The following is a 15,865-nucleotide window of genomic DNA, read 5'->3' as shown; positions in this document are numbered from 1 at the left end:
GATTACTCACTATCTAACATTACATAATGGCAGTTACTTGAAGTTCTTTAAAATAACAATCAAAGTGGATGTATATATGTCCGTGTGTGTATACGTATGTTCATTCAAAATAGCGTCCTGTATTTGGGACTCATGTGGTTCAGTGCTGTATTTCTGCGGTGTCACATTACCCTTGCTGTTTATCATTGACCTTGTCACACTGCATCAAAATAGTCAAGACTTACTTAGCATAGCACCTGCTATGCAATAGAGGTTCAACAGATGTATGAATGACAAATAAATTCAAGTTGAGCAGATGTCCATTTTCTGAAAATTCAACGGTATTTGAGTATAGAACTGTACTTTGAAACTCTTCTCATATACACGAGTGCATATTCATAAGGAAAAGTTACATTTTAGAGGACAGTATGACTTGTTTGGTTGCTTTGTAGGCACTCTAATGTAAACAATGTACCCACTGAACCTATCTGTTTTTCTTGAAAATGTGCTTTTCTCTTATGCTGCCCCCATATCCATAAATATTTCTGCTTGCTATATTTTCCTCATGGAATCAGGGTTTCAAAATATTAAGGTTAACTAGGATAGCTGTCTTTGAAAAGCTATCCTAGAAAATTTTCTATTTCCAGCCTAACTCTTAAATAAGTTCTAACCTCTCTCTAATACTGGCAGCTCAGGCTAGATTCAATGTCCTGTCCCACAATTATTTTTGTGTGTGTCTGCCTTCCCCAGACAAGCAGCTGGAGTACTGGGATTCTGTGTTGGGCGGTTTTGCATCCCCAGTGCATAGCAGACACTAAAAATGATGCTAAATGCTGATCTGGATTAACAGAGTACCGTTCAGAAAGGCTCATGCAGCCTCGATTTCACTGTTGTTTTCCAAAGCCACGTAGTCTTAGTAAAAAGCTTGAAGTTTATTTCAAAACCCTCTTGGCTTCTTTCAAATAAGTAATAAATTATACTCTTTTTTTCTTTCTTAACATGTCAATTTTAATTCACTTTCGAGCACATTGTGATGTAGAACTAACTTGTCACAGACACATTTGAGTCACCTTCAAGTCAGCTTCTCCTATGTTGTAATGTCATGTTAACGTTCTCTCTCTGGAACACTGGCTATAGGCCAAGGTGGACATACAAACAGACAGTTAAAGGATCTTGATAAAATAAATGAATAAACAAATAAATAAATAAAATTTTTAATTAATTAATTTATTTATATACACATATATATTCAAAAATAGCTTTCAGTGGACAGTAACTTTTAAGTGGATGGCAATTTCCAAGGTGATTTCTAGGGTGATTTTCTATGATGAGACTGTATCAATTGTAATGAAGAAAAACAGCAAATATTACATTGAGAGATTATTCTGACATAAAATATAATTAAACCTATGTAAGTTTATTATGGAGACATAAGAAAATGCCATTCTGTTTAGTGACAATGTAACTGAAAGAACTCTGTTGGTGTATTTCCACAAACTTACAGATTAAAACAGTAAAATACATAGTTTAACTAGATTATAATACATGCTTTAAAATCTCTCTCTACCTGAGTAACTGCTACCAGCTATTAACTTTACCCCCATTAGAAATCTTCTTTGATCCCCTTCCACATCTGCATGCACGTGTATACGAGGCTAGATGGGAAATGCAAATAGATCCACAGGCATGATAGCTTCCTCAAATTATATTTTGCAACCTATATGGAGACCTCCTCATGTGTATTCTCTTTGCAATTTAAATCAAATATAGACAGAAAATATATTTTAATTGAATTTAAAATGTATCATTTAAAATCTCCAAGGTGTCAATATTTAAGAAATTAATTGAATGCATTTGCTAATAACATCAATGAACACAGCCCAGCCCTCCCACGATCCCTACAGCAAGCAAATACCCTATTTATTTAGATTGAGACAGTATCCGCTTAATTATTATTCTTTAAGTAAGACAACCTTAACTTACTATTATCTCAGTTGCTATATTTCATAATTTGTAAGCCAGTTGTGAAAAACGGCTTGTTGTTGATTTTTAAAAATATTACTATGAGTCACAAAAGACCACGTTAATCCTAAGGGACTGTGACATATTTTTCAGTTTTCACATTTTTCACAGCTTAGAAGTGCTGCTGCCAAGCTCGCTTGTGGGACTTCATTCTTTGCCACAATTTTCTAGAGTGACCAACACTATGGGGAAATCTGTGCTAACTGTTTAAAAAAAAAAAGCCTACAACTGAGTTATTTGCAGTACTGTCATGCTAACATTCAACTCAATAAGACCCAGGAAATCTCGGGAGAGGACTTTGCTAATAGCTTCTTACTGACCTCCCTGCATCAAGCCCGGCTGCTGACTGGCGGCCCAGCGGTGAGTACGGCAAATGAGGTGTGAAAGCACTGATTTTTTTTAAAGGCTATGATTCTGACTCGTCAAAAGGGGGAAAAAAAGGCAATGAGTTATATAATAGATATATATTTTTCTTGAATTCCCCCCTTCAGACCCTCCATCATGGGAACTTAAGCATGACCTAGAATATTAATTACGTCAGGTTGAGCCGCGAGCACATGTGCCATTTGTCACCCAGTCACCCTTAGCGTTACATTAATATTTTGAACTATTCCGTATTTCTAACAATCTATCAGCTGGCTCTCTTCTTTCCAGCTTTTACTCTTATCCTTCAGTATTATATGGGAAAGTACTTTGAAAAAGCAACTGATATGAAAACAAATGGATGTACATTTTGTATTTGGAGCATCTACAGCTTTATTTCACATAGAATGTTTTTATGGTCATTTTCCTCTCTTACACTGACCTTTATTTTGTAATTGCCTGAGGGAAGCCATGCCTAATTTTTTTTCCCTTTCTCTTTGTTATTGAGGTTTACTTTTAAAACAAGTTTCCGTGAAATAAAAAAATCCTGAAACAGGATTGTGTACGCCTATAATTCCCAAAGCACATTTATTAGTGTTTCAATGTCATATTTTACCATATGAGAAATACTAGTTTCTCCTGATTTTATAGTCACTGCTCATTCTGGGAGAAAGCAACTTTTACTTCTGCAAATGGCAATTACACAGCAAACAGGAGTCACTGATTGCATAACAAATGGAACAAAATTAAATGATTGTGTTGCTCCACGATTCACAGGTTGTGAGTAGAGAAGCAGTTCTAAAAAGCAGCGAGCTCTACGTATGTTTGGGTCCTAAGTTTTCATTAAACGGTGCTTTAAAGAAACGAGACAGTAAGCAAGCCCAGATGATAGTAAAGGTCCCTAATAACCAACCGGGAAAGGTAAAGTGGGCCAGAGGAGTATGAATGGAGTATTTGCCGGGGTGGGGGCTGCTGAGTCCATGCTGACCAGTGCACTTCATCACCATGATCAGGACGCAGCAGTGCCAGGGGATTTATAAAAACCCCACTCAGCGAATAATTGTCCTGCTGTTAGGGGACAGTCAGAGAGTTAACACACTGTCACAGTCCAGCGTTTAGTAAGATATTCTACATTCAATTACTCTTGCTGAGGACTGCAAGGAAACACAGCCATTTCTCAGTCACAGCAGTTACGCCTGCACACGCGTTTCAGACAATAGTCATGTAAACCCTCAGCTGCGGCTCGCGGGGAGCAACACGGACTCAGGGGAACGGTAGGGACTCACGGGACGGTATTTGGAACGAAACAGGTCTATGTCAAGCAAGAATCAAAATAAAAACAAAAACAAAACCAAAAATGATTACTGGCCACAAATGCTTTTTCTTTTATTTCAGTTAAGAAATCAGATTTTTAGGTGGTTAGGGTCAAATTCTAGAGGGGCCGCATTGTATGTAGACCCCAGACGTAGCTGGCTTCTTTAGGTGAATAAGTGATTTTTTATAACTCCTTTTGATAGCTTAACCATTACTATCATCTATTAAAGTATTCCCATGAGATGTCGATTGAAATGGAGGAATTTAGGTAAGATACCATCCTCCATATCCTAATTCAATCCAATACTATTGAGCATCTACTACCTTGGAAAGGCTTTGCTTGCTCTGAGATGGGTGCAGAGGTGAACGAAGAGGGGTCAGCCCATCACGCCCTTCTCAGCGGTGGGTGAGGGTGGCATGAAGAGGATGACTTTGTGACCAACAACGGCATAACCAGCCCCTCGCAAGTGTCTCCTAACAACTGTTGCAAAGAGGTAGACACCAGAGGCTGTGGGAAAAGTATCCTTTAGAAAACTCCGGGAGAAGTATCTGAATTTGCACTAAAGATAGGTAGAACGTTGACCATAAAAAAAAAAAAGGAGAAGGGCATTCCAGGTAAAGGGAAGGACAAGATTAAAGACATATAAATGGGAAAGCCTAGGGCTGCTGTTCAGGGAACATCAGGTTGACCAGTTTAAGCCTGAGGCTAAAAAAGCCAGATGAGCTTGTAGAGATAAATTGGGGCCAAACCTTGGAAGGCGGCAGGATTGCATTTAATCAGGAGGTGAACTCAGGAGGAAGTCCGAGGCTGGCCCTGCTATTGCACGAGGCCTACAGAAAGAGACTCTGTAGAAACACAGGTGAAAACCACAGCTTGAAGAGGCAGGACAGGCATCAGAATCAGACTCAGGTATGGCGGGGGTGTGGGAATTAGCAGACTGGGAATTTAAATCAACTATGATTAACAGGCTAAGGGGTCTAATGGACGAAGTAGATAGCACACAGGAACAGACGGGCAGTTCTAAGCTGGAATCAAAGGGAAATGCTGGGGATCCAAAACAGCGGAACAGACATGAAGAATGTCTTTGCTGGATTTACATGGAAACTGGATATGGCTGAGGAAAGAATCTCTGAACTTGAGGATACACCAACAGAGACTTCCAAAATGGAAAGGCAAAGAACAGAAAGTCTGATCAAAACATATCAGAAGGGCCAAGAATGGCGAGGCAACTACAAAGAAGGTAAACCATAGATGTAATGGGAATACAGGAGAGAGGAAGGGAGAGAGGTACAGGAGGAAACATGCCAAGGAAGGATGACTGAGAACTCTCCCAAATTAATGTCAGACACCAAATCACAAATCCAGGAAGCCCGGGGAACAAAAAAGAAAAAAATGAAAAAGAAAGTAAAAGACAATAAAAAGACAATGGCACCTAGGCATAGCATATTCACACTTTAGAAATCCAAAGATGGAAACACGTTTCAGCAGTAGAGGGGATGCGCACCGTATCTACAGAGGGGCTGAGATAAGAACTACAGCCAGCCGTCCCTCCAAAAGCTCGCCAGCAAGATGGGCGGGGAGCACAGTACACCGGCCAGCGTGGATTCTAACGTGAACTGTGGGCTGTGGGGGGTAATGGTGTGTGGAGGGTAGAGAATAGATGGCACCATCCCACTCAGATTTGCTGTTAACCCAAAATGGCTCAAAAAAAAATAAAGCCTAGTTAAAAAAAAATGTTAAACATGTACTTAGCAAATAGCAGTGTCATTCCTGGGACTCTGCGTGAGAGAGATGAAAATATATGTCCACGCAAAAATTTGCATGCAAATGTTTATAGCGGCATTATTCGTAGATGCCGAAAACTGGAGTCTGCCCAAATATTTACCAACAGGGGAATAAATTCACTGAATGTGGTTATCCATAGAATGGGACACACTACGGAACAATACAGAGAAATGAAGTAGATACATGCTGTAACATAGAAAAACCTGAAAAACAAGACACTACATAAAAGAAGTGAGCTGCAGTAACATATACGGTATCATTCCATTTATAGAGAACGCCCAGAGAAGGCAAATCTAGACAAAGAAATGTATAGAGGTGTGGATATATGGGAAAAAGAAAAAAAAATTCCCATCTGCTTATGTGCCTGGCCGAATTATACGCGTCTGGACGCGTTCCCGTCCAACGGCTCCTGCAGAACGCCGTTTTGGGGCCCCGTATGCATTGCCCTATTCTTTCTCTCAAAGCCCCTGTTCACTTTCTCATGGCACTTGGAACTTTGATTACGTACATGTGCTTGCTTGTTTTTAGATGCCTGTCCCCCGAACGTGAATCTAAGCTCCCTCAGGGCGACAGTAGCGGCCACTCCCGCTGCACATGCTGAGCCTCGTCCCCTCTCTGGCTGCACAGGAGAGTTGGGCGGGGAATGGGAAACAGCCCGTTGCCCAGCCCCTGCCCGGGATCGACTCGGTCAGAGTCTCGGAGGCGCGCGTCGGGGCGTGAGCTCAGTTTTGTCTCTTAAAGCTGAGACACAGCAAGAGGGGAGAGCCCTGACTTCTCGTCTGCCTGGGTCCCTGGCTCCAAGCAGACAACCGGCCCGTGATCATCTGAGTAAGTGATGTCTAGACCGGGGGCTGGAAGGGAGGTGGAGACGGCGTGGGCGGCAGGGAACGGAGGTGGAACGGGGGTCAGGGCGCTCTGCAGGAGCGGGAGCAGAAGACAGCGACGGTGGGGTGTTCCGAAGGGTGTAAGAGGATGTGCAGTTGCAGAGAAGCTGCAGTTTAGCACGAGGCAGAGAAGGGGGGAAGGGGAGCAGTTACGTAGGAATATCACTGTCCATTTTGGCATTATTAAAATTGAACTCCCCACAAACCATTGAGGTGGAAAGGTCCAGTGTGTAGTTGGGAGAGCAGGCCTGCCACTTGGGAGAGAGGTCAAGGCTAGCGATGGCTGTTTTCAGAGAAAGACAGCGGAAGGTGTGAAAAATGGATGGGTCACCCAGGAAGAGAATGTAGGGACACAGGAAAAATCCTTAGGAGCATGTGTGAACAGGCAGACCTCCGAGATATTTCAGGTTCAGTTCCAGGTCCCCACAAGGAGGCGAATATTGCAACTGCTTGACTCACAGGAATGTTCTGGTTTCCCCATTAATATAAAAGCTATGTTGATGTCATAGTGCAGCCTATTAAGTGTGCAAAAGCATTCTGAATGCAAACACAATGTACATGCCTTAATTAAAAATATTTTCTTGTTACAAAATTCTCACCATCTCCAGAGCCTTCAGCGAGGCATAACCTTTTTGCTGCTGGTTGCCACAAACCTTCAATTTGTAAACAACAACAACAACAATAACCAAAAAACCCCCCAAACCCCACAGTATCCATGAAGTGCAATAACAGCCAGACCTGCCTGTGTAAGAAATCAGTGGAAGCAGAAAAGCCATGAAGGACACTCAGAGAGCAAACGGCGAGGGAGGGGATGAGGGATGCAGCGAAGACAGCTTCACAGGGGAGGTCAGCGGTGTCAGGAGCCAGGGAGAGGTGGGGCAGCGTGGGACCGAGAACGCAGCCCCGGGATGGTAATTAGAAGGTGACAGGTGACCTCGGCAGGAGCAGGGTCTGTTCTTGTGGCAGACATCACAATACAACTCCCACAATGTGAGGGGGGAAAGGGAAGTAGGGGCTGGTTTGAGTCTTCCAAAATATGGCAATGCCATGATGACTCAGAAAATCTTGGGAAAGAAAGAATATCTTTTCTTTTCTTTTTTTTTTTTTTACAATTTTCACTCAGGACTACCCTTGAACCATATTGCATTTTGGAAGATTTTCTGAGAAATATTGCACATAAGAGACTCTCTGGGAAATCTTCCCCACTAGACAATCCCTTTATCTCTTTCTCGTAAATGTCAGGTCACTGTTTTAGTGACCTCTCCGAGAACGGAATGGAAGTCGCCTGTCTTCTTGCTTAGGCAACTTCCCCAGGCCTGGGCCACCAGTAGAGTCTCATTGACCTCACCCTCCGTCTGCCACCTCAGCACTTTCTCCAGATCTGGCTTTGATTCCTGCTTGTCCATTGGACGCAGGGCCTTGATAGTGTTTAAGGAATTATACAATACTGAAATTAGGGCCGATATGGATGCATACCCCCTCCCCTGAGGGGAATAGACTTTTCTGTGCAGTTCGGGTGCCTGGTGTCCAAGCAGCATCATGAAGGAAGAGAAGGGGTTTGTCTGGTGTGTGAGGCAGGAGGAGATGTTCCCAGGAAACAATGGCAAGGTGTGCAGAGAAACAGCAACTTCAAATAACCTTGACATTACTGAACTCTAAATAGCCCCATGTGGAATCAGAGTAAACAAGATACATGAGAATTATTGAAGGAGACTGAGAAGAACTGACCAGAGGACCGCCCAGGCCACAGGTTTCTGTACCCAAGGCGTGATGGACAGTGTGCCAACGTCCCAGCAGTCCCCTGGGTTTCTAGTTAGGAGATTCAAGCGTCATTTTCAGTAGAGCAGCCGCTGTGAACCCCAGTCCCTCCGCAGGGATTAAAACACTCCCTGTCCTGACTCCCCTACCCCACAATTCCCCACGTTCCGAGCTGGCTGATCGTGCCTATGAATGGCGCCCACACACCCCAAGAAAAATGGAAGAAAAACAGTGAAACATGTTTTTATGACTCCCATCCCCCTAAAAACCTTCCATGACACACCTTTTCCAACCCCCTGGAAACCTAGCGCTCTCTCTTGCTTGGATCCTTTCACAGATGTTTGATTTGCAAATGATGTCATAGTTGGGTTTAAAAGATGACTTCCAGGACAATTAATGGCAAAAAGAAAAATACTTAGCATTACAGAAACAGGCAACTGAATGACAATTTTCTTTTGTGAAAGAAAACGTACCAGCCGGAGGGAGCATTTGTCGAGCTTGACGCCCAGCGTTGCGTGGGACTCTGCAAGGCGCTGGTTTCCTGAGAGTCTCTGAAGAGGGACTTTCCCCTCTCCCCCCAAACAGGAGGAAACCATTTAAAGTTTTATCACCGTGCAGGACTGCCTGCGCGCGGGGCAGCGCTGTGCCGCCTTCACCCAGTGGGCCGTCATCCCGAGTCCAGACGTGACAACAGGAGCGCCCCAGGGGTGGACTCTGCGCTTCCCACGGGCCTGTTCTGCAGAGCTGCGGCTCCGTGCGTGGCAACCATTAATGAGCACCCTTTAGGTGTGGATTACACCTGCCACTGTGTGGTCACTGAGCTGAGGGATTAGGATTTTCACGCTTTTCTGTGTTATCCTTCAAAATATTTTTTAAATCTTCTTGTTTTAGGTTATTTTCTGATTTTCCCATTTTGCTCTGATCTCCCTGATGGTGGGGAGTCCAGGAAATTCCACGTATGCTTCACAATCCTGTCATCTTTTGTCTCCATTCAAACTGTAAGCCCCTCTAGTGGTAACATAATTTGGCCATAGAATAGTTAGAGGGAAAGCAATTTTTTTTAAAAAAAAGATGGTCAATAAAATATTTTGATCGAAAAACTGATTTGGTCTAACATGACCCAAAGCTGAGTGTCTGGCTTTTTGTGTGGTCTACAGGGTTGTTTCACGAGTTTTTATGTGTTTTAATTTCTTTTTTCATTTTTAAGAATTTGAAGAAATGGTATTTCCCTTGTACTTTTCAGTCTACAATTCACTTTCACTGCGCTACCTGAAACGAGGCATAGGCACAGCTACTTAAACTGCCCAACACTAGGAGCTCGCCTGATAGAGCCACCCTCCGCTTGCTTTTTGATCAAATTGCTTACGGCCAAATAATTTTGTAACCAATTAATCACAGCTCTCCTTTACATTCTTTGGTTAACTCATCCTCAACTCCCCGATGACTTTTCCCTGGTTTATAATCCTATCCCCTCTGCCCATCTCCCACCTACGCTCAACAACTTCCCTGTGCCCCCAAACTTCTTGGTGAAGACATCCTTTACCTAGCATTATCATCATCCTTGTCCTCATCGAAGCTTCCTTCTCCTCTAGGACACCACTTCCCCTGCGGCCCTACTGAGCGTAGCGTCTCAGCACGCCCTGTATCACGGTGACCGGGGGTGGACCCGTGTTATCTCAGCTCCCCAGGGTACTATGGTTGTCACACACAGCTTCGCTCCTCCTCCGCCACGTTCACGCCAGCCTCAGGCACTCAGCTCAGTGGTCCTTCCTACCGCGTGCTCTGGGGCAATTTTAGGTGAGTTTGTGGACAGAGAGAGGGGCGATCCATCCCAATAGTGCTGTGTCACAGCTCCCTCTTCACTGGCCTCCACTTTTACGCAATGTTAGCCACACCCCCTGCACCCCAGTTGTCCAGAACTGCTCTGTGTTAGTAATTCCCTAACCTTAAATGCCAGTATCTTACACTCTGACCGCAATTTTCTAGTCCACTCCTTTCCTCACAGCCTTATCCTTGCTAACCATGAAATTCATTGCCTGAAGATCTCAAGGTGATCAATCCCTCAAGTTTTTTCTAATCTATCACCTCCTTTTGGCCATCACGTTCCTCCTTACTTATCGGAGTCACCTGTTTGATTATCTTAATTACTCCCGTTCCCCAGCATCCGCCATCCCGCCATATCTACCTGGCCATGCCCCAAACCAGAACCCATTCAACTACGCAGCACAGCTTAGTGGTTAATGAATTGAATCTGAATCGCCAACCCCACCTCTTAGCACCACTACACCCTTAACCCACGTAAATTAACCTCACTGTCTCGTGGTTTTCTCCTCCGAAAAGAAGGAACTACCTCAACAGGCTGAGGGAGACTTCATACAGCTAAAGCACTTTGAATAGTGAGTGCCTAACACAGAGTCAGTACTCCATAAATGCAAACTTTTTAAAAGGTAGTATCGCGTAGTCCTTGTGAATGTGGTCTTGGAACTAGACCATATGAACGCTGACCTTGGGCTCCCTGCTTAATCTTTTTGTGCCTCGTTCCCAAGTTGGGGATAATAACAGTCCACTTACAGGGTGGTATATGAGCATTAAGGGAGGGAACTCACAGGAAGCAGTTAGAATAATACCTGGTTCCCAGTAAGCAGTCAATAAACGTTAGGTGTTGTTCCTATTCTCGCTCTGCGCGCCTCCAAGCCCCAGCTACTGATTACTGCTGGAATCAGTCACGCAACGAGGCAGACTGGAGGCACCGCACACTGCGGACGTCGCGCCAGCCGGGCCACAGGGCCCCTGAGCACCCTCCTTCTCAGGATTATTGTACAAGATTAGCCAGAATTATGAGGTCCTCAAACATACATTACTGCAACCTCCAGCCTTCCCTACAGATGAATATCCACACGTGATCCTACACTCATTTCATTCCTGACTTAGAGGTTAAGGTTGCTTTCTGCCTGGTTAAACCTCCCACCTGAAGCTCTTTACACCCTCTCCCACCTTTTCTGGGCCCCTGCTTTCTTAGTGATTTCTTCCTATGGGAAATAAATGCCCTTAGCTCCCATTCGCTTTACGATTCGCAAGGACAGACTTGGCCATCCTGCTTTGCCTATGGACCGAGAGATAGAGTTCATTGCAGAATTAAGTGGAAGCAAGCTCATTATTGCTTCAGATGTAAATTGCCATTCCAGATTTCACTACTAATAAAACTAATGCTTTTGAGCTCCATCTGTCTATCTCTTCTATCATTTCTTCACCTTCTTGAACCCATGTAGGGAAAAGGGGGGTATATGTAGTGGACCCTTTCCCTTCTCAGCCAGGTTTTCGCGCTGGCTTTCTACAATAGTGCTTTGGCAAATAGCATGTCGCGCTTCTGCTTTCGACATCTCAGATGGTGCAGAATACGCCCATAAACACTTCCCATTTTACCATTTGGGACAAGCCCAGTCCTTCCACTGACGTGAATATGCGTTAATTAAAAGACGCTTTACTAGTTGGCTCAAAAGTGAGATGTCAGAGACGTTTGGATTCTTACAGATAATATCTCTTCATCTCAAATAAAATAATGACAGGACACTATGTATCTCAGTGTGGAATGGAGTTCCTGTTGTATCAGAATTTCGGCTGATTGCTCAAAGATAAAAACACTTCCTAGATGACCAGCGTCAGCCTATTCCGCCCTTCATGCCTCTTTTCTGAGCAAGACCAACACGTTGCCTATCGGCCTCTCCAGAAGAGCCCGTGAGGCTTGCGTGCCTTCCCGGGAGAGCGTCCTGCAGCTTAGACGTCTGCCACTCATCGCTGGATGGTCGAAAGAACTGATGAGCTAATTCACACACGGCATTAAAGGCTAGTAATGTCGTATGTGCTATCTAATTTCAAATAGAAATTTAAGGATATGATTTCAGCCATCATCCAGGAACATATTCATGAGATAAGACCCTTCTCAGCTCTCTTCAAACTGTCCCATAAAGAGAAAGTAAGCAGAGTTAAACTTTGTTACTGCCAAGCAGAGTTAAAATTTGTTAGCAATTCCAATGTAAGAATACCTCCCAGGAATCTTCCTGCACCTTCTGCGCAGACCCACCGAGCATCAAGGGCCGGGTGCCAGGCCAGAGGCGGCATTGTTTTATGAGCCTCCGGGGGTCTGGCCTTGAGCGCAGGTCGGTAGGGAGAGAGAAGAGGGGTGTGAAAAGCATATAGCCAGCAGCGAGGCTATGGAAACTTATTCCAAAATTCACACGTGTAAATTACAATTGGTGAATTGGATTCTCATCACTTCCTGTAAAAAATAGATCTCTCTTTTCAAAAATAGACTCACTGATGCAGCATATACAAACAGAAATGCATCATTAAATTTTTTTATAGTGATGAAAAATTTAGGTCAATAGTCCTAGAGAATAGAGTGAGCAAACTTCCTTTCTCCCTCTAGAAAATATAACAAAAGTAGTGGCAAATACTGACATAATCAAAGAGTATGACACCAGATGTGGAGAATACATATTATAGAGCTGTTATGCAGCTTATAAATTACTGTTATATTTTTAGATTTTGAGTTGTCGTATTGTGAAATGTTAAAATTTGTAATATGTTTGAAATAACCTTTTGCTCATTATAAAAATATTCACCTTCTTGATTTTCTAACTTTTTATACTTTCTTCTAAAAAAGAAAATAGATCTCAGGATTGCATGTGCTTCAGGCCCCACAGAATATGAACCTGCCCCCAGTCACACGTATAGAGCAGGTTTATAGTCTGTTTTATTCAAAGAACATTCTTAAAAATAACTTTTAGAATGTAACATATTGAAAATAAAATATATCTGTAAGAAAAGGAGCTGCGGGACTTTTCTACCTAAGTGGGCTCTCAGTTAATTTGGATTCAGTTTTTGCTTCTGTCAGCACTTTTGCCCCTGCTTCTCAGACGCATGCTGGTTGGTTGATGGGCATCGGAAAGGGGCTCACCTGGGGCCATGACAAAACGGTGTCTAAACCGCCTCACTCTGTCTCTTCCAAGAGGACGGACAATGGATAATAATTCCATCCGTTTCATATATTACAGGATAATAAAAGCTACAATGTTAAAAAGGGAAGAAATAAAATGGGAAAGGTAATAGCTAATTCATTCTCCATGCTGGTTCAGTCCTTGGCCTTTTCGGAATAGAGACTGCCAATAGCAACAAATTACGTGATGATTTTGCAATCTGGACTGTTCACGTGGGACCAAGATCATACTTGAAGACCTGCCTCTTACACTATAGACCCAAAGATCATAGGTGAGGATCTTTATTCACTACAGAAACATCTGGAAAGAACAAATGGCCAAGTGTCCAGAGGAAGAGTGAGTACCAAACAATAGCATTTCAGTCCCTGGGAAGATGGCTGCTTCTTTCTTTTCTTTTCTTTTCTTTTCTTTTCTTTTCTTTTCTTTTCTTTTCTTTTCTTTTCTTTTCTTTTCTTTTCTTTCCTTTCCTTCCTTCCTCTCTCCCTTCCTCCCTCCTTCCCTCCCTTCCTTTCCTTTCTTTCCCTCCTTCCCTCCCGCCCTCCCTCCCTCCCTTCCCTTCCTCCCATACTGTGGGGATTAATATAATATAAGTGCTTTGAGTCTCAGGAGGGCATCATGGAAATCTAAGTTATGGTCTCGCTTGCTTCACTCTTTTATGTTCAGGCCTTAGTTTTTCTCTATTTTTGTACATGAACTCACGCAGAATCAATGTTTCTTATAATTACGAATCCATTTCAGAGAAAAGGTTAAGAAGAGAGTTCAGTGGGTTGAGGCTAACTCAAGGAGCAGGGCATAACTGGAATGCTGGTATTTTTAGGTTTTGAAAAAAGATAATTGGGTTGTCATGAACCCAGGATAAAATCCCTTCCAAGTAGAGTTTATTTAGGTGAATCCGATGTGGAACACAGACGTAGCCCACGACCTCCCATTTGCACCGCGAGTATTTACAGCGCCCCAGCATCGCAGGGTTTATTTAGACCAGTTATGCAACCTCAGACAAGTCACCTCATCTTCCAGACCTGCTGTCTTTAACTTGTTGACAGAAAGGGCTGGAAAAGTCCCCTCCAAAGAACCCTGGCTCCCCCGGTGCACTGTGGAGAGGCATCCTGCGTCTGTGCGAGCTCCTGCCGTTACATTTTCTCCCTGGAAACATTCATACAAACTATTGAGAAGTCAGCAAAATTCCAATCTAAGATCCTTCGTACACAACGCGTGAACCCGTCTCCCACTCTGAGGGTCCATAATTCTGTTTTAGTGTCAGGCGGCCTCACCGTCGGTAGAAGGCTGCCGTAACGAGGGGTCGGTCGCGCAAGAAGTAAGAATCCGTTGGTCAGAATGCTGTGTGAGGTACGAAAGAAGGAAGAGGCGAGTGATAGCGTTAATAGGTGGTATTAAGTAGCAGTGACCCTGAGCAACATGAGACACTTGACACATTTCTCTTGCACATCCTGCTCATTTCCTTTTCAGTGCCACCAATACCCACTTTCCTCCCCAGGCCTCCCACGGAGTCGTTACGCTCCTCGGCCTCCCTCGACCCCCGTATTACCAGCCCTGCGCCCATCTGGGCCTTGGCAGCTGGGCAGTGACACCGCTCGGGGTGTGCGTCCCTTCCCTGTTCTTCCCCCAGCCTATTTATAGCTATTCATCTGCCCCAAGCTATGCTAAGAAGGAACCTAACGGCTGCCTCCATCTAAAAGTATTTTAATTGAAGGGGGGAAAAGGAATGCAACTTAAATGGTACAATAATGGCAACGTCAAAGTATTTAGTGGAAACTCTGTGAGATGGTGCTTCCTTCCTGCGGAGAACAAAGGGGGAGCTTCTGAATCAAGAAGTCACCTGCCTCACGTCTACAAAGGGCACTTCGTGATGAATTTCTCTAGTCTATAAAGTGAGACCGTGTCATGATAGTCACAATGAAGAGCAAAGGCAGGTAAGACTGAATAGTCAGCGAGGAGTCAGGACAGTGTTTGAATGCTTATGCTGAAAATGTTGGGCTTTTCTTCTCTAGACAATAGGGAATTTTTGAAGGTTTATTAAATGGGCCAAAAGGCATAAGACAGAACAGAGGGGGGAAAAGCCAGGAAGCTGAAGCAAAGAACCATGCCAATGCCCCAAATCAGGCTGTGTCAAAACAAGATCAAATTACTGTTTTGATGTTAAAGAAATGGTTTTGCACTAAAGATCAAGATGCCTAGAAGTGTGCTCCAGAGAGTGAGGACAGGGTCCCGTTTGACCACCACATGTGAGTCCCCCGCTGTTGCCGCGGGTACCGCTGCCAGAGGACAGTGTCTTATGAGAAGGCCCTCCGAGGATACTTTCCAGTTACACCACACATACAATGACACATATCACACACACACACGCACATATCACACACACACACATGCACACCCAGAGGCAGGTGCGTACCGACAGGCTGCCATCCTTCTGTGATGCCATCCCCTCAAATTAAAAGTGAGCTATCACATTCTGCATCCTTAATATACGTAGGACATGGGATCACTCCACTTACAATACTTGGAAGACAGAGTTGAAAGCAATGAATCCTTTGGAGGAATTACCGTATTTCTTAACTTTCACCTTTTCTCACCTTACAAGAATTGTCTTATGAACATGTTGTCCATATCAACAGGCTACCAATTAACTTTGGGCATATCAAGTGTATCTTTTATATTTATCATATTTTCATTTGGTATGTAGATGTTATATGAATTTGTAAAAAGGGTAGTTGAAACTACTTGTTTCTCTCAAAAATAAAGTA

The 15,865-nt window shown here is 43.7% G+C and overlaps 1 protein-coding gene across 1 annotated transcript in view; it reads right to left on the bottom strand.

Annotated features, from left to right (window-relative positions):
* SPATA17 (spermatogenesis associated 17) overlaps nucleotides 1-15,865 on the bottom strand; it is an 84,022-nt gene that overhangs the window by 34,229 nt on the left and 33,928 nt on the right. The gene's annotated exons all lie outside the window — the stretch shown is intronic.

Source organism: Pteronotus mesoamericanus, unplaced genomic scaffold (genome assembly GCF_021234165.1).
Source record: "Pteronotus mesoamericanus isolate MK-2021 breed Mesoamerican mustached bat unplaced genomic scaffold, CSHL_Meso_final contig_347, whole genome shotgun sequence".
In the NCBI taxonomy this organism is placed as follows: Eukaryota; Metazoa; Chordata; class Mammalia; order Chiroptera; family Mormoopidae; genus Pteronotus; species Pteronotus mesoamericanus.
This window is presented reverse-complemented; position numbering and strand designations above follow the sequence as displayed.